This window comes from Eleutherodactylus coqui, chromosome 5, assembly GCF_035609145.1.
Source record: "Eleutherodactylus coqui strain aEleCoq1 chromosome 5, aEleCoq1.hap1, whole genome shotgun sequence".
Classification (NCBI taxonomy): Eukaryota; Metazoa; Chordata; class Amphibia; order Anura; family Eleutherodactylidae; genus Eleutherodactylus; species Eleutherodactylus coqui.
The window spans coordinates 41,085,093-41,107,364 of NC_089841.1; the positions used below are offsets into that span (position 1 = coordinate 41,085,093).

A 22,272-nucleotide genomic window follows, 5' to 3' on the forward strand; every position below is an offset into this window, starting at 1 on the left:
ACGGCCTTAAAAGTCAACGGGACCTGGGATTCCCAGCCGGTCACCCATACTGGTACTTGCCAGGCCTCAAGCTGGCTGGCGGCCGCGATCTGACGAGAGCAGGCACATTCAGCTTAGAATGCCCGTTGACAGCTCCCCCTCCTTTCCTATGGGCTTTCTGCAGTGCGAACGCACCTCCGAAAAGGAAAGAAACCTACTCACGGCCTTAAAAGTCAACGGGACCTGGGATTCCCAGCCGGTCACCCATACTGGTACTTGCCAGGCCTCAAGCTGGCTGGCGGCCGCGATCTGACGAGAGCGGGCACATACAGCTTAGAATGCCCGTTGACAGCTCCGCCTCCTTTCCTATGGGCTTTCTGCAGTGCGAACGCACCTCCGAAAAGGAAAGAAACCTACTCAAGGCCTTAAAAGTCAACGGGACCTGGGATTCCCAGCCGGTCACCCATACTGGTACTTGCCAAGCCTCAAGCTGGCTGGCGGCCGCGATCTGACGAGAGCGGGCACATTCAGCTTAGAATGCCCGTTGACAGCGCCTCCTCCTTTCCTATGGGCTTTCTGCAGTGCGAACGCACCTCCGAAAAGGAAAGAAACCTACTCACGGCCTTAAAAGTCAACGGGACCAGGGATTCCCAGCCGGTCACCCATACTGGTACTTGCCAGGCCTCAAGCTGGCTGGCGGCCGCGATCTGACGAGAGCAGGCACATTCAGCTTAGAATGCCCGTTGACAGCTCCTCCTCCTTTCCTATGGGCTTTCTGCAGTGCGAACGCACCTCCGAAAAGGAAAGAAACCTACTCACGGCCTTAAAAGTCAACGGGACCTGGGATTCCCAGCCGGTCACCCATACTGGTACTTGCCAGGCCTCAAGATGGCTGGCGGCCGCGATCTGACGAGAGCAGGCACATTCAGCTTAGAATGCCCGTTGACAGCTCCTCTTCCTTTCCTATGGGCTTTCTGCAGTGCGAACGCACCTCCGAAAAGGAAAGAAACCTACTCACGGCCTTAAAAGTCAACGGGACCTGGGATTCCCAGCCGGTCACCCATACTGGTACTTGCCAGGCCTCAAGATGGCTGGCGGCCGCGATCTGACGAGAGCAGGCACATTCAGCTTAGAATGCCCGTTGACAGCTCCTCCTCCTTTCCTATGGGCTTTCTGCAGTGCGAACGCACCTCCGAAAAGGAAAGAAACCTACTCACGGCCTTAAAAGTTAACGGGACCTGGGATTCCCAGCCGGTCACCCATACTGGTACTTGCCAGGCCTCAAGCTGGCTGGCGGCCGCGATCTGACGAGAGCAGGCACATTCAGCTTAGAATGCCCGTTGGCAGCTCCTCCTCCTTTCCTATGGGCTTTCTGCAGTGCGAACTCACCTCCGAAAAGGAAAGAAACCAACTCACGGCCTTAAAAGTCAACGGGACCTGGGATTCCCAGCCGGTCACCCATACTGGTACTTGCCAGGCCTCAAGCTGGCTGGCGGCCGCGATCTGACAAGAGCAGGCACATTCAGCTTAGAATGCCCGTTGACAGCTCCTCCTCCTTTCCTATGGGCTTTCTGCAGTGCGAACGCACCTCCGAAAAGGAAAGAAACCTACTCACGGCCTTAAAAGTCAACGGGACCTGGGATTCCCAGCCGGTCACCCATACTGGTACTTGCCAGGCCTCAAGCTGGCTGGCGGCCGCGATCTGACGAGAGCAGGCACATTCAGCTTAGAATGCCCGTTGACAGCTCCTCCTTCTTTCCTATGGGCTTTCTGCAGTGCGAACTCACCTCCGAAAAGGAAAGAAACCTACTCACGGCCTTAAAAGTCAACGGGACCTGGGATTCCCAGCCGGTCACCCATACTGGTACTTGCCAGGCCTCAAGCTGGCTGGCGGCCGCGATCTGACGAGAGCAGGCACATTCAGCTTAGAATGCCCGTTGACAGCTCCCCCTCCTTTCCTATGGGCTTTCTGCAGTGCGAACGCACCTCCGAAAAGGAAAGAAACCTACTCACGGCCTTAAAAGTCAACGGGACCTGGGATTCCCAGCCGGTCACCCATACTGGTACTTGCCAGGCCTCAAGCTGGCTGGCGGCCGCGATCTGACGAGAGCGGGCACATACAGCTTAGAATGCCCGTTGACAGCTCCGCCTCCTTTCCTATGGGCTTTCTGCAGTGCGAACGCACCTCCGAAAAGGAAAGAAACCTACTCAAGGCCTTAAAAGTCAACGGGACCTGGGATTCCCAGCCGGTCACCCATACTGGTACTTGCCAAGCCTCAAGCTGGCTGGCGGCCGCGATCTGACGAGAGCGGGCACATTCAGCTTAGAATGCCCGTTGACAGCGCCTCCTCCTTTCCTATGGGCTTTCTGCAGTGCGAACGCACCTCCGAAAAGGAAAGAAACCTACTCACGGCCTTAAAAGTCAACGGGACCAGGGATTCCCAGCCGGTCACCCATACTGGTACTTGCCAGGCCTCAAGCTGGCTGGCGGCCGCGATCTGACGAGAGCAGGCACATTCAGCTTAGAATGCCCGTTGACAGCTCCTCCTCCTTTCCTATGGGCTTTCTGCAGTGCGAACGCACCTCCGAAAAGGAAAGAAACCTACTCACGGCCTTAAAAGTCAACGGGACCTGGGATTCCCAGCCGGTCACCCATACTGGTACTTGCCAGGCCTCAAGATGGCTGGCGGCCGCGATCTGACGAGAGCAGGCACATTCAGCTTAGAATGCCCGTTGACAGCTCCTCCTCCTTTCCTATGGGCTTTCTGCAGTGCGAACGCACCTCCGAAAAGGAAAGAAACCTACTCACGGCCTTAAAAGTTAACGGGACCTGGGATTCCCAGCCGGTCACCCATACTGGTACTTGCCAGGCCTCAAGCTGGCTGGCGGCCGCGATCTGACGAGAGCAGGCACATTCAGCTTAGAATGCCCGTTGGCAGCTCCTCCTCCTTTCCTATGGGCTTTCTGCAGTGCGAACTCACCTCCGAAAAGGAAAGAAACCAACTCACGGCCTTAAAAGTCAACGGGACCTGGGATTCCCAGCCGGTCACCCATACTGGTACTTGCCAGGCCTCAAGCTGGCTGGCGGCCGCGATCTGACAAGAGCAGGCACATTCAGCTTAGAATGCCCGTTGACAGCTCCTCCTCCTTTCCTATGGGCTTTCTGCAGTGCGAACGCACCTCCGAAAAGGAAAGAAACCTACTCACGGCCTTAAAAGTCAACGGGACCTGGGATTCCCAGCCGGTCACCCATACTGGTACTTGCCAGGCCTCAAGCTGGCTGGCGGCCGCGATCTGACGAGAGCAGGCACATTCAGCTTAGAATGCCCGTTGACAGCTCCTCCTCCTTTCCTATGGGCTTTCTGCAGTGCGAACGCACCTCCGAAAAGGAAAGAAACCTACTCACGGCCTTAAAAGTCAACGGGACCTGGGATTCCCAGCCGGTAACCCATACTGGTACTTGCCAGGCCTCAAGCTGGCTGGCGGCCGCGATCTGACGAGAGCGGGCACATTCAGCTCAGAATGCCCGTTGACAGCTCCTCCTCCTTTCCTATGGGCTTTCTGCAGTGCGAACGCACCTCCGAAAAGGAAAGAAACCTACTCACGGCCTTAAAAGTCAACGGGACCTGGGATTCCCAGCCGGTCACCCATACTGGTACTTGCCAGGCCTCAAGCTGGCTGGCGGCCGCGATCTGACGAGAGCAGGCACATTCAGCTTAGAATGCCCGTTGACAGCTCCTCCTCCTTTCCTATGGGCTTTCTGCAGTGCGAACGCAGCTCCGAAAAGGAAAGAAACCTACTCACGGCCTTAAAAGTCAACCGGACCTGGGATTCCCAGCCGGTCACGAATACTGGTACTTGCCAGTCCTCAAGCTGGCTGGCGGCCGCGATCTGACGAGAGCAGGCACATTCAGCTTAGAATGCCCGTTGACAGCTCCTCCTCCTTTCCTATGGGCTTTCTGCAGTGCGAACGCACCTCCGAAAAGGAAAGAAACCTACTCACGGCCTTAAAAGTCAACGGGACCTGGGATTCCCAGCCGGTCACCCATACTGGTACTTGCCAGGCCTCAAGATGGCTGGCGGCCGCGATCTGACGAGAGCAGGCACATTCAGCTTAGAATGCCCGTTAACAGCTAATTCTCCTTTCCTATGGGCTTTCTGCAGTGCGAACGCACCTCCGAAAAGGAAAGAAACCTACTCACGGCCTTAAAAGTCAACGGGACCTGGGATTCCCAGCCGGTCACCCATACTGGTACTTGCCAGGCCTCAAGCTGGCTGGCGGCCGCGATCTGACGAGAGCAGGCACATTCAGCTTAGAATGCCCGTTGACAGCTCCTCCTCCTTTCCTATGGGCTTTCTGCAGTGCGAACGCACCTCCGAAAAGGAAAGAAACCTACTCACGGCCTTAAGAGTCAACGGGACCTGGGATTCCCAGCCGGTCACCCATACTGGTACTTGCCAGGCCTCAAGCTGGCTGGCGGCCGCGATCTGACGAGAGCAGGCACATTCAGCTTAGAATGCCCGTTGACAGCTCCTCCCCCTTTCCTATGGGCTTTCTGCAGTGCGAACGCACCTCCGAAAAGGAAAGAAACCTACTCACGGCCTTAAAAGTCAACGGGACCTGGGATTCCCAGCCGGTCACCCATACTGGTACTTGCCAGGCCTCAAGCTGGCTGGCGGCCGCGATCTGACGAGAGCAGGCACATTCAGCTTAGAATGCCCGTTGACAGCTCCTCCTCCTTTCCTATGGGCTTTCTGCAGTGCGAACGCACCTCCGAAAAGGAAAGAAACCTACTCACGGCTTTAAGAGTCAACGGGACCTGGGATTCCCAGCCGGTCACCCATACTGGTACTTGCCAGGCCTCAAGCTGGCTGGCGGCCGCGATCTGACGAGAGCAGGCACATTCAGCTTAGAATGCCCATTGACAGCTCCTCCTCCTTTCCTATGGGCTTTCTGCCGTGCGAACGCACCTCCGAAAAGGAAAGAAACCTACTCACGGCCTTAAAAGTCAACGGGACCTGGGATTCCCAGCCGGTCACCCATACTGGTACTTGCCAGGCCTCAAGCTGGCTGGCGGCCGCGATCTGACGAGAGCGGGCACATTCAGCTTAGAATGCCCGTTGACAGCTCCTCCTCCTTTCCTATGGGCTTTCTGCAGTGCGAACGCACCTCCGAAAAGGAAAGAAACCTACTCACGGCCTTAAAAGTCAACGGGACCTAGGATTCCCAGCCGGTCACCCATACTGGTACTTGCCAGGCCTCAAGCTGGCTGGCGGCCGCGATCTTACGAGAGCAGGCACATTCAGCTTAGAATGCCCGTTGACAGCTCCTCCTTCTTTCCTATGGGCTTTCTGCAGTGCGAACTCACCTCCGAAAAGGAAAGAAACCTACTCACGGCCTTAAAAGTCAACGGGACCTGGGATTCCCAGCCGGTCACCCATACTGGTACTTGCCAGGCCTCAAGCTGGCTGGCGGCCGCGATCTGACGAGAGCAGGCACATTCAGCTTAGAATGCCCGTTGACAGCTCCTCCTCCTTTCCTATGGGCTTTCTGCAGTGCGAACGCACCTCCGAAAAGGAAAGAAACCTACTCACGGCCTTAAAAGTCAACGGGACCTGGGATTCCCAGCCGGTCACCCATACTGGTACTTGCCAGGCCTCAAGCTGGCTGGCGGCCGCGATCTGACGAGAGCGGGCACATACAGCTTAGAATGCCCGTTGACAGCTCCGCCTCCTTTCCTATGGGCTTTCTGCAGTGCGAACGCACCTCCGAAAAGGAAAGAAACCTACTCAAGGCCTTAAAAGTCAACGGGACCTGGGATTCCCAGCCGGTCACCCATACTGGTACTTGCCAAGCCTCAAGCTGGCTGGCGGCCGCGATCTGACGAGAGCGGGCACATTCAGCTTAGAATGCCCGTTGACAGCGCCTCCTCCTTTCCTATGGGCTTTCTGCAGTGCGAACGCACCTCCGAAAAGGAAAGAAACCTACTCACGGCCTTAAAAGTCAACGGGACCAGGGATTCCCAGCCGGTCACCCATACTGGTACTTGCCAGGCCTCAAGCTGGCTGGCGGCCGCGATCTGACGAGAGCAGGCACATTCAGCTTAGAATGCCCGTTGACAGCTCCTCCTCCTTTCCTATGGGCTTTCTGCAGTGCGAACGCACCTCCGAAAAGGAAAGAAACCTACTCACGGCCTTAAAAGTCAACGGGACCTGGGATTCCCAGCCGGTCACCCATACTGGTACTTGCCAGGCCTCAAGATGGCTGGCGGCCGCGATCTGACGAGAGCAGGCACATTCAGCTTAGAATGCCCGTTGACAGCTCCTCTTCCTTTCCTATGGGCTTTCTGCAGTGCGAACGCACCTCCGAAAAGGAAAGAAACCTACTCACGGCCTTAAAAGTCAACGGGACCTGGGATTCCCAGCCGGTCACCCATACTGGTACTTGCCAGGCCTCAAGCTGGCTGGCGGCCGCGATCTGACGAGAGCAGGCACACTCAGCTTAGAATGCCCGTTGACAGCTCCTCCTCCTTTCCTATGGGCTTTCTGCAGTGCGAACGCACCTCCGAAAAGGAAAGAAACCTACTCACGGCCTTAAAAGTCAACGGGACCTGGGATTCCCAGCCGGTCACCCATACTGGTACTTGCCAGGCCTCAAGCTGGCTGGCGGCCGCGATCTGACGAGAGCAGGCACATTCAGCTTAGAATGCCCGTTGACAGCTCCTCCTCCTTTCCTATGGGCTTTCTGCAGTGCGAACTCACCTCCGAAAAGGAAAGAAACCAACTCACGGCCTTAAAAGTCAACGGGACCTGGGATTCCCAGCCGGTCACCCATACTGGTACTTGCCAGGCCTCAAGCTGGCTGGCGGCCGCGATCTGACGAGAGCAGGCACATTCAGCTTAGAATGCCCGTTGACAGCTCCTCCTCCTTTCCTATGGGCTTTCTGCAGTGCGAACGCACCTCCGAAAAGGAAAGAAACCTACTCACGGCCTTAAAAGTCAACGGGACCTGGGATTCCCAGCCGGTCACCCATACTGGTACTTGCCAGGCCTCAAGCTGGCTGGCGGCCGCGATCTGACGAGAGCAGGCACATTCAGCTTAGAATGCCCGTTGACAGCTCCTCCTCCTTTCCTATGGGCTTTCTGCAGTGCGAACGTACCTCCGAAAAGGAAAGAAACCTACTCACGGCCTTAAAAGTCAACGGGACCTGGGATTCCCAGCCGGTAACCCATACTGGTACTTGCCAGGCCTCAAGCTGGCTGGCGGCCGCGATCTGACGAGAGCGGGCACATTCAGCTCAGAATGCCCGTTGACAGCTCCTCCTCCTTTCCTATGGGCTTTCTGCAGTGCGAACGCACCTCCGAAAAGGAAAGAAACCTACTCACGGCCTTAAAAGTCAACGGGACCTGGGATTCCCAGCCGGTCACCCATACTGGTACTTGCCAGGCCTCAAGCTGGCTGGCGGCCGCGATCTGACGAGAGCAGGCACATTCAGCTTAGAATGCCCGTTGACAGCTCCTCCTCCTTTCCTATGGGCTTTCTGCAGTGCGAACTCACCTCCGAAAAGGAAAGAAACCTACTCACGGCCTTAAAAGTCAACGGGACCTGGGATTCCCAGCCGGTCACCCATACTGGTACTTGCCAGGCCTCAAGCTGGCTGGCGGCCGCGATCTGACGAGAGCAGGCACATTCAGCTTAGAATGCCCGTTGACAGCTCCTCCCCCTTTCCTATGGGCTTTCTGCAGTGCGAACGCACCTCCGAAAAGGAAAGAAACCTACTCACGGCCTTAAAAGTCAACGGGACCTGGGATTCCCAGCCGGTCACCCATACTGGTACTTGCCAGGCCTCAAGCTGGCTGGCGGCCGCGATCTGACGAGAGCAGGCACATTCAGCTTAGAATGCCCGTTGACAGCTCCTCCTCCTTTCCTATGGGCTTTCTGCAGTGCGAACGCAGCTCCGAAAAGGAAAGAAACCTACTCACGGCCTTAAAAGTCAACCGGACCTGGGATTCCCAGCCGGTCACGAATACTGGTACTTGCCAGTCCTCAAGCTGGCTGGCGGCCGCGATCTGACGAGAGCAGGCACATTCAGCTTAGAATGCCCGTTGACAGCTCCTCCTCCTTTCCTATGGGCTTTCTGCAGTGCGAACGCACCTCCGAAAAGGAAAGAAACCTACTCACGGCCTTAAAAGTCAACGGGACCTGGGATTCCCATCCGGTCACCCATACTGGTACTTGCCAGGCCTCAAGCTGGCTGGCGGCCGCGATCTGACGAGAGCAGGCACATTCAGCTTAGAATGCCCGTTGACAGCTCCTCCCCCTTTCCTATGGGCTTTCTGCAGTGCGAACGCACCTCCGAAAAGGAAAGAAACCTACTCACGGCCTTAAAAGTCAACGGGACCTGGGATTCCCAGCCGGTCACCCATACTGGTACTTGCCAGGCCTCAAGCTGGCTGGCGGCCGTGATCTGACGAGAGCAGGCACATTCAGCTTAGAATGCCCGTTGACAGCTCCTCCTCCTTTCCTATGGGCTTTCTGCAGTGCGAACGCACCTCCGAAAAGGAAAGAAACCTACTCACGGCCTTAAAAGTCAACGGGACCTGGGATTCCCAGCCGGCCACCCATACTGGTACTTGCCAGGCCTCAAGCTGGCTGGCGGCCGCGATCTGACGAGAGCAGGCACATTCAGCTTAGAATGCCCGTTGACAGCTCCTCCTCCTTTCCTATGGGCTTTCTGCAGTGCGAACGCACCTCCGAAAAGGAAAGAAACCTACTCACGGCCTTAAAAGTCAACGGGACCGGGGATTCCCAGCCGGTCACCCATACTGGTACTTGCCAGGCCTCAAGCTGGCTGGCGGCCGCGATCTGACGCGAGCAGGCACGTTCAGCTTAGAATGCCCGTTGACAGCTCCTCCTCCTTTCCTATGGGCTTTCTGCAGTGCGAACGCACCTCCGAAAAGGAAAGAAACCTACTCATGGCCTTAAAAGTCAACGGGACCTGGGATTCCCAGCCGGCCACCCATACTGGTACTTGCCAGGCCTCAAGCTGGCTGGCGGCCGCGATCTGACGAGAGCAGGCACATTCAGCTTAGAATGCCCGTTGACAGCTCCTCCTCCTTTCCTATGGGCTTTCTGCAGTGCGAACGCACCTCCGAAAAGGAAAGAAACCTACTCACGGCCTTAAAAGTCAACGGGACCTAGGATTCCCAGCCGGTCACCCATACTGGTACTTGCCAGGCCTCAAGCTGGCTGGCGGCCGCGATCTGACGAGAGCAGGCACATTCAGCTTAGAATGCCCGTTGACAGCTCCTCCTCCTTTCCTATGGGCTTTCTGCAGTGCGAACGCACCTCCGAAAAGGAAAGAAACCTACTCACGGCCTTAAAAGTCAACGGGACCTGGGATTCCCAGCTGGTCACCCATACTGGTACTTGCCAGGCCTCAAGCTGGCTGGCGGCCGCGATCTGACGAGAGCAGGCACATTCAGCTTAGAATGCCCGTTGACAGCTCCCCCTCCTTTCCTATGGGCTTTCTGCAGTGCGAACGCACCTCCGAAAAGGAAAGAAACCTACTCACGGCCTTAAAAGTCAACGGGACCTGGGATTCCCAGCCGGTCACCCATACTGGTACTTGCCAGGCCTCAAGCTGGCTGGCGGCCGCGATCTGACGAGAGCAGGCACATTCAGCTTAGAATGCCCGTTGACAGCTCCTCCTCCTTTCCTATGGGCTTTCTGCAGTGCGAACGCACCTCCGAAAAGGAAAGAAACCTACTCACGGCCTTAAAAGTCGACGGGACCTGGGATTCCCAGCCGGTCACCCATACTGGTACTTGCCAGGCCTCAAGCTGGCTGGCGGCCGCGATCTGACAAGAGCAGGCACATTCAGCTTAGAATGCCCGTTGACAGCTCCTCCTCCTTTCCTATGGGCTTTCTGCAGTGCGAACGCACCTCCGAAAAGGAAAGAAACCTACTCACGGCCTTAAAAAACAACGGGACCTGGGATTCCCAGCCGGTCACCCATACTGGTACTTGCCAGGCCTCAAGCTGGCTGGCGGCCGCGATCTGACGAGAGCAGGCACATTCAGCTTAGAATGCCCGTTGACAGCTCCTCCTCCTTTCCTATGGGCTTTCTGCAGTGCGAACGCACCTCCGAAAAGGAAAGAAACCTACTCACGGCCTTAAAAGTCAACGGGACCTGGGATTCCCAGCCGGCCACCCATACTGGTACTTGCCAGGCCTCAAGCTGGCTGGCGGCCGCGATCTGACGAGAGCAGGCACATTCAGCTTAGAATGCCCGTTGACAGCTCCTCCTCCTTTCCTATGGGCTTTCTGCAGTGCGAACGCACCTCCGAAAAGGAAAGAAACCTACTCACGGCCTTAAAAGTCAACGGGACCTGGGATTCCCAGCCGGTCACCCATACTGGTACTTGCCAGGCCTCAAGCTGGCTGGCGGCCGCGATCTGACGAGAGCAGGCACATTCAGCTTAGAATGCCCGTTGACAGCTCCTCCTCCTTTCCTATGGGCTTTCTGCAGTGCGAACGCACCTCCGAAAAGGAAAGAAACCTACTCACGGCCTTAAAAGTCAACGGGACCTGGGATTCCCAGCCGGTCACCCATACTGGTACTTGCCAGGCCTCAAGCTGGCTGGCGGCCGCGATCTGACGAGAGCAGGCACATTCAGCTTAGAATGCCCGTTGACAGCTCCTCCTCCTTTCCTATGGGCTTTCTGCAGTGCGAACGCACCTCCGAAACGGAAAGAAACCTACTCACGGCCTTAAAAGTCAACGGGACCTGGGATTCCCAGCCGGTCACCCATACTGGTACTTGCCAGGCCTCAAGCTGGCTGGCGGCCGCAATCTGACGAGAGCAGGCACATTCAGCTTAGAATGCCCGTTGACAGCTCCTCCTCCTTTCCTATGGGCTTTCTGCAGTGCGAACGCACCTCCGAAAAGGAAAGAAACCTACTCACGGCCTTAAAAGTCAACGGGACCTGGGATTCCCAGCCGGTCACCCATACTGGTACTTGCCAGGCCTCAAGCTGGCTGGCGGCCGCGATATGATGAGAGCAGGCACATTCAGCCTAGAATGCCCGTTGACAGCTCCTCCTCCTTTCCTATGGGCTTTCTGCAGTGCGAACGCACCTCCGAAAAGGAAAGAAACCTACTCACGGCCTTAAAAGTCAACGGGACCTGGGATTCCCAGCCGGTCACCCATACTGGTACTTGCCAGGCCTCAAGCTGGCTGGCGGCCGCGATCTGACGAGAGCAGGCACATTCAGCTTAGAATGCCCATTGATAGCTCATCCTCCTTTCCTATGGGCTTTCTGCAGTGCGAACGCACCTCCAAAAAGGAAGGAAACCTACTCACGGCCTTAAAAGTCAACGGGACCTGGGATTCCCAGCCGGTCACCCATACTGGTACTTGCCAGGCCTCAAGCTGGCTGGCGGCCGCGATCTGACGAGAGCAGGCACATTCAGCTTAGAATACCTGTTGACAGCTCCTCCTCCTTTCCTATGGGCTTTCTGCAGTGCGAACGCACCTCCGAAAAGGAAAGAAACCTACTCACGGCCTTAAAAGTCAACGGGACCTGGGATTCCCAGCCGGTCACCCATACTGGTACTTGCCAGGCCTCAAGCTGGCTGGCGGCCGCGATCTGACGAGAGCAGGCACATTCAGCTTAGAATGCCCGTTGACAGCTCCTCCTCCTTTCCTATGGGCTTTCTGCAGTGCGAACGCACCTCCGAAAAGGAAAGAAACCTACTCACGGCCTTAAAAGTCAACGGGACCTGGGATTCCCAGCCGGTCACCCATACTGGTACTTGCCAGGCCTCAAGCTGGCTGGCGGCCGCGATCTGACGAGAGCAGGCACATTCAGCTTAGAATGCCCGTTGACAGCTCCTCCTCCTTTCCTATAGGCTTTCTGCAGTGCGAACGCTCCTCCGAAAAGGAAAGAAACCTACTCACGGCCTTAAAAGTCAACGGGACCTGGGATTCCCAGCCGGTCACCCATACTGGTACTTGCCAGGCCTCAAGCTGGCTGGCGGCCGCGATCTGACGAGAGCAGGCACATTCAGCTTAGAATGCCCGTTGACAGCTCCTCCTCCTTTCCTATGGGCTTTCTGCAGTGCGAACGCACCTCCGAAAAGGAAAGAAACCTACTCACGGCCTTAAAAGTCAACGGGACCTGGGATTCCCAGCCGGTCACCCATACTGGTACTTGCCAGGCCTCAAGCTGGCTGGCGGCCGTGATCTGACGAGAGCAGGCACATTCAGCTTAGAATGCCCGTTGACAGCTCCTCCTCCTTTCCTATGGGCTTTCTGCAGTGCGAACGCACCTCCGAAAAGGAAAGAAACCTACTCACGGCCTTAAAAGTCAACAGGATCTGGGATTCCCAGCCGGTCACCCATACTGGTACTTGCCAGGCCTCAAGCTGGATGGCGGCCGCGATCTGACAAGAGCAGGCACATTCAGCCTAGAATGCCCGTTGACAGCTCCTCCTCCTTTTCTATGGGCTTTCTGCAGTGCGAACACACCTCCGAAAAGGAAAGAAACCTACTCACGGCCTTAAAAGTCAACGGGACCTGGGATTCCCAGCCGGTCACCCATACTGGTACTTGCCAGGCCTCAAGCTGGCTGGCGGCCGCGATCTGACGAGAGCAGGCACATTCAGCTTAGAATGCCCATTGATAGCTCTGCCTCCTTTCCTATGGGCTTTCTGCAGTGCGAACGCACCTCCAAAAAGGAAGGAAACCTACTCACGGCCTTAAAAGTCAACGGGACCTGGGATTCCCAGCCGGTCACCCATACTGGTACTTGCCAGGCCTCAAGCTGGCTGGCGGCCGCGATCTGACGAGAGCAGGCACATTCAGCTTAGAATGCCTGTTGACAGCTCCTCCTCCTTTCCTATGGGCTTTCTGCAGTGCGAACGCACCTCCGAAAAGGAAAGAAACCTACTCACGGCCTTAAAAGTCAACGGGACCTGGGATTCCCAGCCGGTCACCCATACTGGTACTTGCCAGGCCTCAAGCTGGCTGGCGGCCGCGATCTGACGAGAGCAGGCACATTCAGCTTAGAATGCCCATTGATAGCTCCGCCTCCTTTCCTATGGGCTTTCTGCAGTGCGAACGCACCTCCGAAAAGGAAAGAAACCTACTCACGGCCTTAAAAGTCAACGGGACCTGGGATTCCCAGCCGGTCACCCATACTGGTACTTGCCAGGCCTCAAGCTGGCTGGCGGCCGCGATCTGACGAGAGCAGGCACATTCAGCTTAGAATGCCCGTTGACAGCTCCTCCTCCTTTCCTATGGGCTTTCTGCAGTGCGAACGCTCCTCCGAAAAGGAAAGAAACCTACTCACGGCCTTAAAAGTCAATGGGACCTGGGATTCCCAGCCGGTCACCCATACTGGTACTTGCCAGGCCTCAAGCTGGCTGGCGGCCGCGATCTGACGAGAGCAGGCACATTCAGCTTAGAATGCCCGTTGACAGCTCCTCCTCCTTTCCTATGGGCTTTCTGCAGTGCGAACGCACCTCCGAAAAGGAAAGAAACCTACTCACGGCCTTAAAAGTCAACGGGACCTGGGATTCCCAGCCGGTCACCCATACTGGTACTTGCCAGGCCTCAAGCTGGCTGGCGGCCGTGATCTGACGAGAGCAGGCACATTCAGCTTAGAATGCCCGTTGACAGCTCCTCCTCCTTTCCTATGGGCTTTCTGCAGTGCGAACGCACCTCCGAAAAGGAAAGAAACCTACTCACGGCCTTAAAAGTCAACAGGATCTGGGATTCCCAGCCGGTCACCCATACTGGTACTTGGCAGGCCTCAAGCTGGATGGCGGCCGCGATCTGACAAGAGCAGGCACATTCAGCTTAGAATGCCCGTTGACAGCTCCTCCTCCTTTCCTATGGGCTTTCTGCAGTGCGAACGCACCTCCGAAAAGGAAAGAAACCTACTCACGGCCTTAAAAGTCAATGGCACCTGGGATTCCCAGCCGGTCACCCATACTGGTACTTGCCAGGCCTCAAGCTGGCTGGCGGCCGCGATCTGACGAGAGCAGGCACATTCAGCTTAGAATGCCCGTTGACAGCTCCTCCTCCTTTCCTATGGGCTTTCTGCAGTGCGAACGCACCTCCGAAAAGGAAAGAAACCTACTCACGGCCTTAAAAGTCAACGGGACCTGGGATTCCCAGCCGGTCACCCATACTGGTACTTGCCAGGCCTCAAGCTGGCTGGCGGCCGCGATCTGACGCGAGCAGGCACATTCAGCTTAGAATGCCCGTTGACAGCACCTCCTCCTTTCCTATGGGCTTACTGCAGTGCGAACGCACCTCCGAAAAGGAAAGAAACCTACTCACGGCCTTAAAAGTCAACAGGACCTGGGATTCCCAGCCGGTCACCCATACTGGTACTTGCCAGGCCTCAAGCTGGCTGGCGGCCGCGATCTGACGAGAGCAGGCACATTCAGCTTAGAATGCCCGTTGACAGCTCCTCCTCCTTTCCTATGGGCTTTCTGCAGTGCGAACGCACCTCCGAAAAGGAAAGAAACCTACTCACGGCCTTAAAAGTCAACGGGACCTGGGATTCCCAGCCGGTCACCCATACTGGTACTTGCCAGGCATCAAGCTGGCTGGCGGCCGCGATCTGACGAGAGCAGGCACATTCAACTTAGAATGCCCATTGACAGTTGCTCCTCCTTTCCTATGGGCTTTCTGCAGTGCGAACGCACCTCCGAAAAGGAAAGAAACCTACTCACGGCCTTAAAAGTCAACGGGACCTGGGATTACCAGCCGGTCACCCATACTGGTACTTGCCAGGCCTCAAGCTGGCTGGCGGCCGCGATCTCCCGAGTGCAGGCACATACAGCTTAGAATGCCCGTTGACAGCTCCTCCTCCTTTCCTATGGGCTTTCTGCAGTGCGAACGCACCTCCGAAAAGGAAAGAAACCTACTCACGGCCTTAAAAGTCAACGGGACCTGGGATTCCCAGCCGGTCACCCATACTGGTACTTGCCAGGCCTCAAGCTGGCTGGCGGCTGCGATCTGACGAGAGCAGGCACATTCAGCTTAGAATGCCCGTTGACAGCTCCTCCTCCTTTCCTATGGGCTTTCTGCAGTGCGAACGCACCTCCGAAAAGGAAAGAAACCTACTCACGGCCTTAAAAGTCAACAGGACCTGGGATTCCCAGCCGGTCACCCATACTGGTACTTGCCAGGCCTCAAGCTGGCTGGCGGCCGCGATCTGACGAGAGCAGGCACATTCAGCTTAGAATGCCCGTTGATAGCTCCTCCTCCTTTCCTATGGGCTTTCTGCAGTGCGAACGCACCTCCGAAAAGGAAAGAAACCTACTCACGGCCTTAAAAGTCAACGGGACCTGGGATTCCCAGCCGGTCACCCATACTGGTACTTGCCAGGCCTCAAGCTGGCTGGCGGCCGCGATATGATGAGAGCAGGCACATTCAGCCTAGAATGCCCGTTGACAGCTCCTCCTCCTTTCCTATGGGCTTTCTGCAGTGCGAACGCACCTCCGAAAAGGAAAGAAACCTACTCACGGCCTTAAAAGTCAACAGGACCTAGGATTCCCAGCCGGTCACCCATACTGGTACTTGCCAGGCCTCAAGCTGGCTGGCGGCCGCGATCTGACGAGAGCAGGCACATTCAGCTTAGAATGCCCGTTGACAGCTCCTCCTCCTTTCCTATGGGCTTTCTGCAGTGCGAACGCACCTCCGAAAAGGAAAGAAACCTACTCACGGCCTTAAAAGTCCACGGGACCTGGGATTCCCAGCCGGTCACCCATACTGGTACTTGCCAGGCCTCAAGCTGGCTGGCGGCCGCGATCTGACGAGAGCAGGCACATTCAGCTTAGAATGCCCCTTGACAGCTCCTCCTCCTTTCCTATGGGCTTTCTGCAGTGCGAACGCACCTCCGAAAAGGAAAGAAACCTACTCACGGCCTTAAAAGTCAACGGGACCTGGGATTCCCAGCCGGTCACCCATACTGGTACTTGCCAGGCATCAAGCTGGCTGGCGGCCGCGATCTGAAGAGAGCAGGCACATTCAACTTAGAATGCCCATTGACAGTTGCTCCTCCTTTCCTATGAGCTTTCTGCAGTGCGAACGCACCTCCGAAAAGGAAAGAAACCTACTCACGGCCTTAAAAGTCAACGGGACCTGGGATTCCCAGCCGGTCACCCATACTGGTACTTGCCAGGCCTCAAGCTGGCTGGCGGCCGCGATCTGATGAGAGCAGGCACATTCAGCTTAGAATGCCCGTTGACAGCTCCTCCTCCTTTCCTATGGGCTTTCTGCAGTGCGAACGCACCTCCGAAAAGGAAAGAAACCTACTCACGGCCTTAAAAGTCAACAGGACCTGGGATTCCCAGCCATTCACCCATACTGGTACTTGCCAGGCCTCAAGCTGGCTGGCGGCCGCGATCTGACGAGAGAAGGCACATTCAGCTTAGAATGCCCGTTGACAGCTCCTCCTCCTTTCCTATGGGCTTTCTGCAGTGCGAACGCACCTCCGAAAAGGAAAGAAACCTACTCACGGCCTTAAAAGTCAACGGGACCTGGGATTCCCAGCCGGTCACCCATACTGGTACTTGCCAGGCATCAAGCTGGCTGGCGGCCGCGATCTGACGAGAGCAGGCACATTCAACTTAGAATGCCCATTGACAGTTGCTCCTCCTTTCCTATGGGCTTTCTGCAGTGCGAACGCACCTCCGAAAAGGAAAGAAACCTACTCACGGCCTTAAAAGTCAACGGGACCTGGGATTCCCAGCCGGTCACCCATACTGGTACTTGCCAGGCCTCAAGCTGGCTGGCGGCCGCGATCTCCCGAGTGCAGGCACATACAGCTTAGAATGCCCGTTGACAGCTCCTCCTCCTTTCCTATGGGCTTTCTGCAGTGCGAACGCACCTCCGAAAAGGAAAGAAACCTACTCACGGCCTTAAAAGTCGACGGGACCTGCCATTCCCAGCCGGTCACCCATACTGGTACTTGCCAGGCCTCAAGCTGGCTGGCGGCTGCGATCTGACGAGAGCAGGCACATTCAGCCTAGAATGCCCGTTGACAGCTCCTCCTCCTTTCCTATGGGCTTTCTGCAGTGCGAACGCACCTCCGAAAAGGAAAGAAACCTACTCACGGCCTTAAAAGTCAACGGGACCTGGGATTCCCAGCCGGTCACCCATACTGGTACTTGCCAGGCCTCAAGCTGGCTGGCGGCCGCGATCTGACGAGAGCAGGCACATTCAGCTTCGAATGCCCGTTGACAGCTCCTCCTCCTTTCCTATGGGCTTTCTGCAGTGCGAACGCACCTCCGAAAAGGAAAGAAACCTACTCACGGCCTTAAAAGTCAACAGGACCTGGGATTCCCAGCCGGTCACCCATACTGGTACTTGCCAGGCCTCAAGCTGGCTGGCGGCCGCGTTCTGACGAGAGCAGGCACATTCAGCTTAGAATGCCCGTTGACAGCTCCTCCTCCTTTCCTATGGGCTTTCTGCAGTGCGAACGCACCTCCGAAAAGGAAAGAAACCTACTCACGGCCTTAAAAGTCAACGAGACCTGGGATTCCCAGCCGGTCACCCATACTGGTACTTGCCAGGCCTCAAGCTGGCTGGCGGCCGCGATCTGACGAGAGCAGGCACATTCAGCTTAGAATGCCCCTTGACAGCTCCTCCTCCTTTCCTATGGGCTTTCTGCAGTGCGAACACACCTCCGAAAAGGAAAGAAACCTACTCACGGCCTTAAAAGTCAACGGGACCTGGATTTCCCAGCCGGTCACCCATACTGGTACTTGCCAGGCATCAAGCTGGCTGGCGGCCGCGATCTGACGAGAGCAGGCACATTCAGCTTAGAATGCCCGTTGACAGCTCCTCCTCCTTTCCTATGGGCTTTCTGCAGTGCGAACGCACCTCCGAAAAGGAAAGAAACCTACTCACGGCCTTAAAAGTCAACAGGACCTGGGATTCCCAGCCGGTCACCCATACTGGTACTTGCCAGGCCTCAAGCTGGCTGGCGGCGGCGATCTGACGAGAGCAGGCACATTCAGCTTAGAATGCCCGTTGACAGCTCCTCCTCCTTTCCTATGGGCTTTCTGCAGTGCGAACGCACCTCCGAAAAGGAAAGAAACCTACTCACGGCCTTAAAAGTCAACGGGACCTGGGATTCCCAGCCGGTCACCCATACTGGTACTTGCCAGGCCTCAAGCTGGCTGGCGGCCGCGATATGATGAGAGCAGGCACATTCAGCCTAGAATGCCCGTTGACAGCTCCTCCTCCTTTCCTATGGGCTTTCTGCAGTGCGAACACACCTCCGAAAAGGAAAGAAACCTACTCACGGCCTTAAAAGTCAACGGGACCTGGGATTCCCAGCCAGTCACCCATACTGGTACTTGCCAGGCCTCAAGCTGGCTGGCGGCCACGATCTGACGAGAGCAGGCACATTCAGCTTAGAATGCCCGTTGACAGCTTCTCCTCCTTTCCTATGGGCTTTCTGCAGTGCGAACGCACCTCCGAAAAGGAAAGAATCCTACTCACGGCCTTAAAAGTCAACGGGACCTGGGATTCCCAGCCGGTCACCCATACTGGTACTTGCCTGGCCTCAAGCTGGCTGGCGGCCGCGATCTGACGCGAGCAAGCACATTCAGCTTAGAATGCCCGTTGACAATTGCTCCTCCTTTCCTATGGGCTTTCTGCAGTGCGAACGCACCTCCGAAAAGGAAAGAAACCTACTTACGGCCTTAAAAGTCAATGGCACCTGGGATTCCCAGCCGGTCACCCATACTGGTACTTGCCAGGCCTCAAGCTGGCTGGCGGCCGCGATCTGACGAGAGCAGGCACATTCAGCTTAGAATGCCCGTTGACAGCTCCTCCTCCTTTCCTATGGGCTTTCTGCAATGCGAATGCACCTCCGAAAAGGAAAGAAACCTACTCACGGCCTTAAAAGTCAACGTACCCTGGGATGCCCAGCCGGTCAACCATACTGGTACTTGCCAGGCCTCAAGCTGGCTGGCGGCCGTGATCTGATGAGAGCAGGCACATTCAGCTTAGAATGCCCATTGACAGCTCCTCCTCCTTTCCTATGGCCTTTCTGCAGTGCGAACGCACCTCTGAAAAGGAAAGAAACCTACTCATGGCCTTAAAAGTCAACGGGACCTGGGATTCTCAGCCGGTCACCATACTGGTACTTGCCAGGCCTCAAACTGGCTGGTGGCCGCGATCTGACAAGAGCAGGCACATTCAGCTTAGAATGCCCGTTGACAGCTCCTCTCCCTTTTCTATGGACTTTCTGCAGTACAAAGGCACCTCCGAAGAAACCTACTCACGGCCTTAAAAGTGAACGGGACCTGGGATTCCCAGCCGGTCACCCATACTGGTACTTGCTAGGCCTCAAGCTGGCGGGCGGCCGCGATCTGACGAGAGCAGGCACATTCAGCTTAGAATGCCCGTTGACAGCTCCTCCTCCTTTCCTATGGGCTTTCTGCAGTGCGAACGCACCTCCGAAAAGGAAAGAAACCTACTCACGGCCTTAAAAGTCAACGGGACCTGGGATTCCCAGCCGATTACCCCTACTGGTACTTGCCAGGCCTCAAGCTGGCTGGCGGCCGCGATCTGACGAGAGCATACACATACAGCTTATAATGCTTGTTGACAGCTTCTTCTCCTTTCCTATGGGCTTTCTGCAGTGCAAACGCACCTCCGAAAAGGAAAGAAACCTAATCATGGCCTTAAAAGTCAACGGGACCTGGGATTCCCAGCCGGTCTCCCATACTGGTACTTGCCAGGCCTCAAGCTGGCTGGCGGCCGCAATCTGATGAGAGCAGGCACATTCAGCTTAGAATGCCCATTGCCAGCTCCTCCTTCTTTCTTATGGGCTTTCTGCAGTGTAAACGCACCTCTGAAAAGGAAAGAAACCTACTCATGACCTTAAAGGTCAACAAAACCCAGAATCCCTAGCTGGTCACCCATACTGGTACTTGCCAGGCCTCAAGTTGGCTGGCAGCCTCGATCTGATGAGAGCAGGCACATTCAGCTTAAAATGGCCATTTACCGCTCCTCCTCCTTTTCTATGGACTTTCTGCAGTACAAAGGCACCTCCGAAGAAACCTAATCACGGCCTTAAAAGTCAATGGGACCTGGGATTCCCAGCCGGTCACCCATACTGGTACTTGTCAGGCCTCAAGCTTAGAATGCCCATTGCCAGCTCCTCTTTCTTTTTTATGGGCTTTCTGCAGTGTAAACGCACCTCCGAAAAGGAAAGAAACGCAGTGTAAACGCACCTCCGAAAAGGAAAGAAACCTACTCATGACCTAAAAGGTCAACAAAACCCAGAATCCCTAGCCGGTCACCCATACTGGTACTTGCCAGGCCTCAAGCTGGCTGGCAGCAGCGACCAGACAAGAGGAGGCATATTCAGCTTAGAATGCCCGTTGACAGCTCCTACTCCTTTCCTATGGGCTTTCTGCAGTACAAATGCACCTCTGAAAAGGAAAGAAACCTAATCACAGCCTTAAAAGCCAACAGGACCTGGGATTCCCAGCCGGTCACCCATACTGGTACTTGCCAGGCCTCAAGCTGGTGGGCACAATCTGACCAGAGCAAGCACATTCAGCTTAGAATGTCTGTTGACAGCTCCTCTTTCTTTCTTATGGGCTTTCTACAGTGTAAACGCACCTCCGAAAAGGAAAGAAACCTACTCATGACCTTAAAGGTCAAGAAAACCCAGAATCTCCAGCTGGGCACCCGTACTTGTACTTGCCAGCCCTCAAGCTGGCTGGCGGCCACAATCTGAGGCCATCCTGAATGAGGGGGGCTACTGCCAGGGCATAAACCCATCACATCTTGCATGCTATCTAAGAGCTCTCTCTGCTAGGCTATCAGTATTTGAAAAGTTCCATTCCTAAAACCTAGCCTTGTTCTGTATTTCCCAGTTACCCAGTTCCTGCTCCTGGTCCTGACCCTGCCTTTGTTTCTGATTGCAATTCCTATATAGGCCTAGCTCTGCCACTTCTTCAGTGCGTGATTATTGAACTCCCAGCCTGTAATTCAGCTCCACTGCTACCTCATTCTCTGTACTGCAACTGAGCCCCCCTGCTAACGACCTGGCTTCCACTTGAGTACGCATCCTGCCTCATCCTCTGTACTGCAACTGAGACCACCTGCTAACGACCCCACTTCCACTTGACTACTCTCCTGTCCAGCTTGGCTACTACACCTGGGCTCAAATCCAGCATCGGTAAGACTTTACAGGTGTACGGATAGGGGAAAAATGATATGGAGAATGACCTGTACTAGTTGACTGTAGACTTAACTGGAGCAATCAATCCCAGTCAGCTGCTGCAATAGCAAATAAAGTTTTGGGGGGCATTAAAAGAGGTATAGGGGCGAGGGCCGAGAACATTATTCTTCCACTATATAAGGCACTTGTCAGACCTCACATGGAATACTGTGTACATTTCTGGATACCGGTACTCAGGAAAGACATTGCAGTGCTTGAGGGGGTTCAATAATAAACAGAATGTGAGGACTGGAATACCCAGAGAGGCTATCTTAATTGTGATTATTCCCCCTAAAAAAGACAGTTTAGGGGTGACCAAATAACTATGTATAAATACATTAGGGGACAATACAAGGATCTCTCCCATGATCTATTTATACCTAGGACTATGATGATAACAAGAGGGCATTGTAGTCGCCCGAAATACCTTTATGTGGTCCCTTCATAATTGTCTATAACTGTCTTAAAGGGGTTGTCTCGCAAAGCAAGTGGGGTTATACACTTCTGTATGGCCATATTAATGCACTTTGTAATATACATCGTGCATTAAATGAGCCATACAGAAGTTATACACTTACCTGCTCCGTTGCTGGCGTCCCCGTATCCATGGCTCCGTCTAATTTCAGCGTTCAATCGCCCAATTAGATGCGCTTGCGCAGAAGGGTCTTCTCCCTTCTGGTCGGTCCGGGCACGAGCGGCGTTCTGGCTCCGCACCCTTCTACGCGTCATCTCGTAGCTCCGCCCCATCACGGTTGCCTATTCCAGCCAATCAGGATGCTGGAATCGGCAATGGACCGCACAGAGCCCACGGTGCACCATGGGAGAAGACCCACGGTGCATCGTGGGTGAAGATCCCGGCGGCCATCTTGGAGGAAAAGAAGAAAGAAATTGCAGAGAGGGGATTCGGGTAAGTAAATTTTTTTTTTTTTATTTCAACACATCCCTTGGGTTTGTCCTGCGCTGAACGGGGGGCCTATGCAAAAAAAAAACCCGTTTCGGCGCGAGACAACCCCTTTAAATGTC

At 55.4% G+C, this 22,272-nt stretch overlaps 82 pseudogenes; all 82 read right to left on the reverse strand.

Moving 5' to 3' along the window:
* Positions 1–11: 11 nt before the first annotated feature.
* LOC136629689 (5S ribosomal RNA) lies at positions 12–130 on the reverse strand (annotated as a pseudogene).
* Positions 131–210: 80 nt separating this feature from the next.
* On the reverse strand, positions 211–329 carry LOC136630110 (5S ribosomal RNA; annotated as a pseudogene).
* An 80-nt stretch (positions 330–409) lies between these two features.
* Positions 410–528, reverse strand: LOC136630918 (5S ribosomal RNA; annotated as a pseudogene).
* Positions 529–608: 80 nt separating this feature from the next.
* Positions 609–727, reverse strand: LOC136629719 (5S ribosomal RNA; annotated as a pseudogene).
* Positions 728–807: 80 nt separating this feature from the next.
* Positions 808–926, reverse strand: LOC136630431 (5S ribosomal RNA; annotated as a pseudogene).
* Positions 927–1,006: 80 nt separating this feature from the next.
* Positions 1,007–1,125, reverse strand: LOC136630432 (5S ribosomal RNA; annotated as a pseudogene).
* An 80-nt stretch (positions 1,126–1,205) lies between these two features.
* On the reverse strand, positions 1,206–1,324 carry LOC136630772 (5S ribosomal RNA; annotated as a pseudogene).
* An 80-nt stretch (positions 1,325–1,404) lies between these two features.
* LOC136630461 (5S ribosomal RNA) lies at positions 1,405–1,523 on the reverse strand (annotated as a pseudogene).
* An 80-nt stretch (positions 1,524–1,603) lies between these two features.
* Positions 1,604–1,722, reverse strand: LOC136629690 (5S ribosomal RNA; annotated as a pseudogene).
* An 80-nt stretch (positions 1,723–1,802) lies between these two features.
* On the reverse strand, positions 1,803–1,921 carry LOC136629691 (5S ribosomal RNA; annotated as a pseudogene).
* An 80-nt stretch (positions 1,922–2,001) lies between these two features.
* On the reverse strand, positions 2,002–2,120 carry LOC136630122 (5S ribosomal RNA; annotated as a pseudogene).
* Positions 2,121–2,200: 80 nt separating this feature from the next.
* On the reverse strand, positions 2,201–2,319 carry LOC136630919 (5S ribosomal RNA; annotated as a pseudogene).
* Positions 2,320–2,399: 80 nt separating this feature from the next.
* LOC136629722 (5S ribosomal RNA) lies at positions 2,400–2,518 on the reverse strand (annotated as a pseudogene).
* An 80-nt stretch (positions 2,519–2,598) lies between these two features.
* Positions 2,599–2,717, reverse strand: LOC136630433 (5S ribosomal RNA; annotated as a pseudogene).
* An 80-nt stretch (positions 2,718–2,797) lies between these two features.
* Positions 2,798–2,916, reverse strand: LOC136630773 (5S ribosomal RNA; annotated as a pseudogene).
* An 80-nt stretch (positions 2,917–2,996) lies between these two features.
* LOC136630463 (5S ribosomal RNA) lies at positions 2,997–3,115 on the reverse strand (annotated as a pseudogene).
* An 80-nt stretch (positions 3,116–3,195) lies between these two features.
* Positions 3,196–3,314, reverse strand: LOC136629692 (5S ribosomal RNA; annotated as a pseudogene).
* Positions 3,315–3,394: 80 nt separating this feature from the next.
* LOC136630923 (5S ribosomal RNA) lies at positions 3,395–3,513 on the reverse strand (annotated as a pseudogene).
* An 80-nt stretch (positions 3,514–3,593) lies between these two features.
* LOC136629693 (5S ribosomal RNA) lies at positions 3,594–3,712 on the reverse strand (annotated as a pseudogene).
* A 279-nt stretch (positions 3,713–3,991) lies between these two features.
* Positions 3,992–4,110, reverse strand: LOC136630673 (5S ribosomal RNA; annotated as a pseudogene).
* Positions 4,111–4,190: 80 nt separating this feature from the next.
* LOC136629694 (5S ribosomal RNA) lies at positions 4,191–4,309 on the reverse strand (annotated as a pseudogene).
* Positions 4,310–4,389: 80 nt separating this feature from the next.
* LOC136629695 (5S ribosomal RNA) lies at positions 4,390–4,508 on the reverse strand (annotated as a pseudogene).
* Positions 4,509–4,588: 80 nt separating this feature from the next.
* Positions 4,589–4,707, reverse strand: LOC136629696 (5S ribosomal RNA; annotated as a pseudogene).
* Positions 4,708–4,787: 80 nt separating this feature from the next.
* Positions 4,788–4,906, reverse strand: LOC136629866 (5S ribosomal RNA; annotated as a pseudogene).
* An 80-nt stretch (positions 4,907–4,986) lies between these two features.
* LOC136629521 (5S ribosomal RNA) lies at positions 4,987–5,105 on the reverse strand (annotated as a pseudogene).
* An 80-nt stretch (positions 5,106–5,185) lies between these two features.
* LOC136630601 (5S ribosomal RNA) lies at positions 5,186–5,304 on the reverse strand (annotated as a pseudogene).
* Positions 5,305–5,384: 80 nt separating this feature from the next.
* LOC136629698 (5S ribosomal RNA) lies at positions 5,385–5,503 on the reverse strand (annotated as a pseudogene).
* Positions 5,504–5,583: 80 nt separating this feature from the next.
* Positions 5,584–5,702, reverse strand: LOC136630133 (5S ribosomal RNA; annotated as a pseudogene).
* Positions 5,703–5,782: 80 nt separating this feature from the next.
* On the reverse strand, positions 5,783–5,901 carry LOC136630921 (5S ribosomal RNA; annotated as a pseudogene).
* An 80-nt stretch (positions 5,902–5,981) lies between these two features.
* Positions 5,982–6,100, reverse strand: LOC136629723 (5S ribosomal RNA; annotated as a pseudogene).
* An 80-nt stretch (positions 6,101–6,180) lies between these two features.
* On the reverse strand, positions 6,181–6,299 carry LOC136630434 (5S ribosomal RNA; annotated as a pseudogene).
* Positions 6,300–6,379: 80 nt separating this feature from the next.
* Positions 6,380–6,498, reverse strand: LOC136629979 (5S ribosomal RNA; annotated as a pseudogene).
* Positions 6,499–6,578: 80 nt separating this feature from the next.
* LOC136629699 (5S ribosomal RNA) lies at positions 6,579–6,697 on the reverse strand (annotated as a pseudogene).
* Positions 6,698–6,777: 80 nt separating this feature from the next.
* LOC136629700 (5S ribosomal RNA) lies at positions 6,778–6,896 on the reverse strand (annotated as a pseudogene).
* Positions 6,897–6,976: 80 nt separating this feature from the next.
* Positions 6,977–7,095, reverse strand: LOC136629701 (5S ribosomal RNA; annotated as a pseudogene).
* An 80-nt stretch (positions 7,096–7,175) lies between these two features.
* On the reverse strand, positions 7,176–7,294 carry LOC136630924 (5S ribosomal RNA; annotated as a pseudogene).
* Positions 7,295–7,374: 80 nt separating this feature from the next.
* Positions 7,375–7,493, reverse strand: LOC136629702 (5S ribosomal RNA; annotated as a pseudogene).
* An 80-nt stretch (positions 7,494–7,573) lies between these two features.
* LOC136629703 (5S ribosomal RNA) lies at positions 7,574–7,692 on the reverse strand (annotated as a pseudogene).
* An 80-nt stretch (positions 7,693–7,772) lies between these two features.
* LOC136630928 (5S ribosomal RNA) lies at positions 7,773–7,891 on the reverse strand (annotated as a pseudogene).
* Positions 7,892–8,170: 279 nt separating this feature from the next.
* On the reverse strand, positions 8,171–8,289 carry LOC136629790 (5S ribosomal RNA; annotated as a pseudogene).
* An 80-nt stretch (positions 8,290–8,369) lies between these two features.
* LOC136630353 (5S ribosomal RNA) lies at positions 8,370–8,488 on the reverse strand (annotated as a pseudogene).
* Positions 8,489–8,568: 80 nt separating this feature from the next.
* On the reverse strand, positions 8,569–8,687 carry LOC136630025 (5S ribosomal RNA; annotated as a pseudogene).
* Positions 8,688–8,767: 80 nt separating this feature from the next.
* Positions 8,768–8,886, reverse strand: LOC136630136 (5S ribosomal RNA; annotated as a pseudogene).
* An 80-nt stretch (positions 8,887–8,966) lies between these two features.
* LOC136630026 (5S ribosomal RNA) lies at positions 8,967–9,085 on the reverse strand (annotated as a pseudogene).
* An 80-nt stretch (positions 9,086–9,165) lies between these two features.
* Positions 9,166–9,284, reverse strand: LOC136630079 (5S ribosomal RNA; annotated as a pseudogene).
* An 80-nt stretch (positions 9,285–9,364) lies between these two features.
* LOC136630873 (5S ribosomal RNA) lies at positions 9,365–9,483 on the reverse strand (annotated as a pseudogene).
* An 80-nt stretch (positions 9,484–9,563) lies between these two features.
* On the reverse strand, positions 9,564–9,682 carry LOC136629705 (5S ribosomal RNA; annotated as a pseudogene).
* An 80-nt stretch (positions 9,683–9,762) lies between these two features.
* LOC136630864 (5S ribosomal RNA) lies at positions 9,763–9,881 on the reverse strand (annotated as a pseudogene).
* Positions 9,882–9,961: 80 nt separating this feature from the next.
* Positions 9,962–10,080, reverse strand: LOC136630480 (5S ribosomal RNA; annotated as a pseudogene).
* Positions 10,081–10,160: 80 nt separating this feature from the next.
* LOC136630027 (5S ribosomal RNA) lies at positions 10,161–10,279 on the reverse strand (annotated as a pseudogene).
* Positions 10,280–10,359: 80 nt separating this feature from the next.
* On the reverse strand, positions 10,360–10,478 carry LOC136629706 (5S ribosomal RNA; annotated as a pseudogene).
* Positions 10,479–10,558: 80 nt separating this feature from the next.
* Positions 10,559–10,677, reverse strand: LOC136629707 (5S ribosomal RNA; annotated as a pseudogene).
* An 80-nt stretch (positions 10,678–10,757) lies between these two features.
* On the reverse strand, positions 10,758–10,876 carry LOC136630259 (5S ribosomal RNA; annotated as a pseudogene).
* A 279-nt stretch (positions 10,877–11,155) lies between these two features.
* Positions 11,156–11,274, reverse strand: LOC136630511 (5S ribosomal RNA; annotated as a pseudogene).
* An 80-nt stretch (positions 11,275–11,354) lies between these two features.
* LOC136630768 (5S ribosomal RNA) lies at positions 11,355–11,473 on the reverse strand (annotated as a pseudogene).
* An 80-nt stretch (positions 11,474–11,553) lies between these two features.
* LOC136629708 (5S ribosomal RNA) lies at positions 11,554–11,672 on the reverse strand (annotated as a pseudogene).
* Positions 11,673–11,752: 80 nt separating this feature from the next.
* Positions 11,753–11,871, reverse strand: LOC136629710 (5S ribosomal RNA; annotated as a pseudogene).
* An 80-nt stretch (positions 11,872–11,951) lies between these two features.
* LOC136629711 (5S ribosomal RNA) lies at positions 11,952–12,070 on the reverse strand (annotated as a pseudogene).
* An 80-nt stretch (positions 12,071–12,150) lies between these two features.
* LOC136630354 (5S ribosomal RNA) lies at positions 12,151–12,269 on the reverse strand (annotated as a pseudogene).
* A 279-nt stretch (positions 12,270–12,548) lies between these two features.
* LOC136630512 (5S ribosomal RNA) lies at positions 12,549–12,667 on the reverse strand (annotated as a pseudogene).
* Positions 12,668–12,747: 80 nt separating this feature from the next.
* On the reverse strand, positions 12,748–12,866 carry LOC136630554 (5S ribosomal RNA; annotated as a pseudogene).
* An 80-nt stretch (positions 12,867–12,946) lies between these two features.
* LOC136630510 (5S ribosomal RNA) lies at positions 12,947–13,065 on the reverse strand (annotated as a pseudogene).
* An 80-nt stretch (positions 13,066–13,145) lies between these two features.
* Positions 13,146–13,264, reverse strand: LOC136629712 (5S ribosomal RNA; annotated as a pseudogene).
* An 80-nt stretch (positions 13,265–13,344) lies between these two features.
* On the reverse strand, positions 13,345–13,463 carry LOC136630307 (5S ribosomal RNA; annotated as a pseudogene).
* An 80-nt stretch (positions 13,464–13,543) lies between these two features.
* LOC136630355 (5S ribosomal RNA) lies at positions 13,544–13,662 on the reverse strand (annotated as a pseudogene).
* A 279-nt stretch (positions 13,663–13,941) lies between these two features.
* Positions 13,942–14,060, reverse strand: LOC136630814 (5S ribosomal RNA; annotated as a pseudogene).
* Positions 14,061–14,140: 80 nt separating this feature from the next.
* Positions 14,141–14,259, reverse strand: LOC136629946 (5S ribosomal RNA; annotated as a pseudogene).
* Positions 14,260–14,339: 80 nt separating this feature from the next.
* On the reverse strand, positions 14,340–14,458 carry LOC136629804 (5S ribosomal RNA; annotated as a pseudogene).
* A 478-nt stretch (positions 14,459–14,936) lies between these two features.
* On the reverse strand, positions 14,937–15,055 carry LOC136629709 (5S ribosomal RNA; annotated as a pseudogene).
* An 80-nt stretch (positions 15,056–15,135) lies between these two features.
* Positions 15,136–15,254, reverse strand: LOC136630246 (5S ribosomal RNA; annotated as a pseudogene).
* Positions 15,255–15,533: 279 nt separating this feature from the next.
* On the reverse strand, positions 15,534–15,652 carry LOC136630247 (5S ribosomal RNA; annotated as a pseudogene).
* Positions 15,653–15,732: 80 nt separating this feature from the next.
* LOC136630790 (5S ribosomal RNA) lies at positions 15,733–15,851 on the reverse strand (annotated as a pseudogene).
* A 279-nt stretch (positions 15,852–16,130) lies between these two features.
* LOC136630225 (5S ribosomal RNA) lies at positions 16,131–16,249 on the reverse strand (annotated as a pseudogene).
* Positions 16,250–16,926: 677 nt separating this feature from the next.
* On the reverse strand, positions 16,927–17,045 carry LOC136630861 (5S ribosomal RNA; annotated as a pseudogene).
* An 80-nt stretch (positions 17,046–17,125) lies between these two features.
* LOC136630502 (5S ribosomal RNA) lies at positions 17,126–17,244 on the reverse strand (annotated as a pseudogene).
* Positions 17,245–17,324: 80 nt separating this feature from the next.
* LOC136630736 (5S ribosomal RNA) lies at positions 17,325–17,443 on the reverse strand (annotated as a pseudogene).
* An 80-nt stretch (positions 17,444–17,523) lies between these two features.
* Positions 17,524–17,642, reverse strand: LOC136630678 (5S ribosomal RNA; annotated as a pseudogene).
* Positions 17,643–17,722: 80 nt separating this feature from the next.
* LOC136630664 (5S ribosomal RNA) lies at positions 17,723–17,841 on the reverse strand (annotated as a pseudogene).
* Positions 17,842–17,921: 80 nt separating this feature from the next.
* LOC136630044 (5S ribosomal RNA) lies at positions 17,922–18,040 on the reverse strand (annotated as a pseudogene).
* A 279-nt stretch (positions 18,041–18,319) lies between these two features.
* On the reverse strand, positions 18,320–18,438 carry LOC136630822 (5S ribosomal RNA; annotated as a pseudogene).
* Positions 18,439–18,518: 80 nt separating this feature from the next.
* Positions 18,519–18,637, reverse strand: LOC136630265 (5S ribosomal RNA; annotated as a pseudogene).
* Positions 18,638–18,717: 80 nt separating this feature from the next.
* On the reverse strand, positions 18,718–18,836 carry LOC136630815 (5S ribosomal RNA; annotated as a pseudogene).
* Between the last annotated feature and the right edge of the window lie 3,436 nt (positions 18,837–22,272).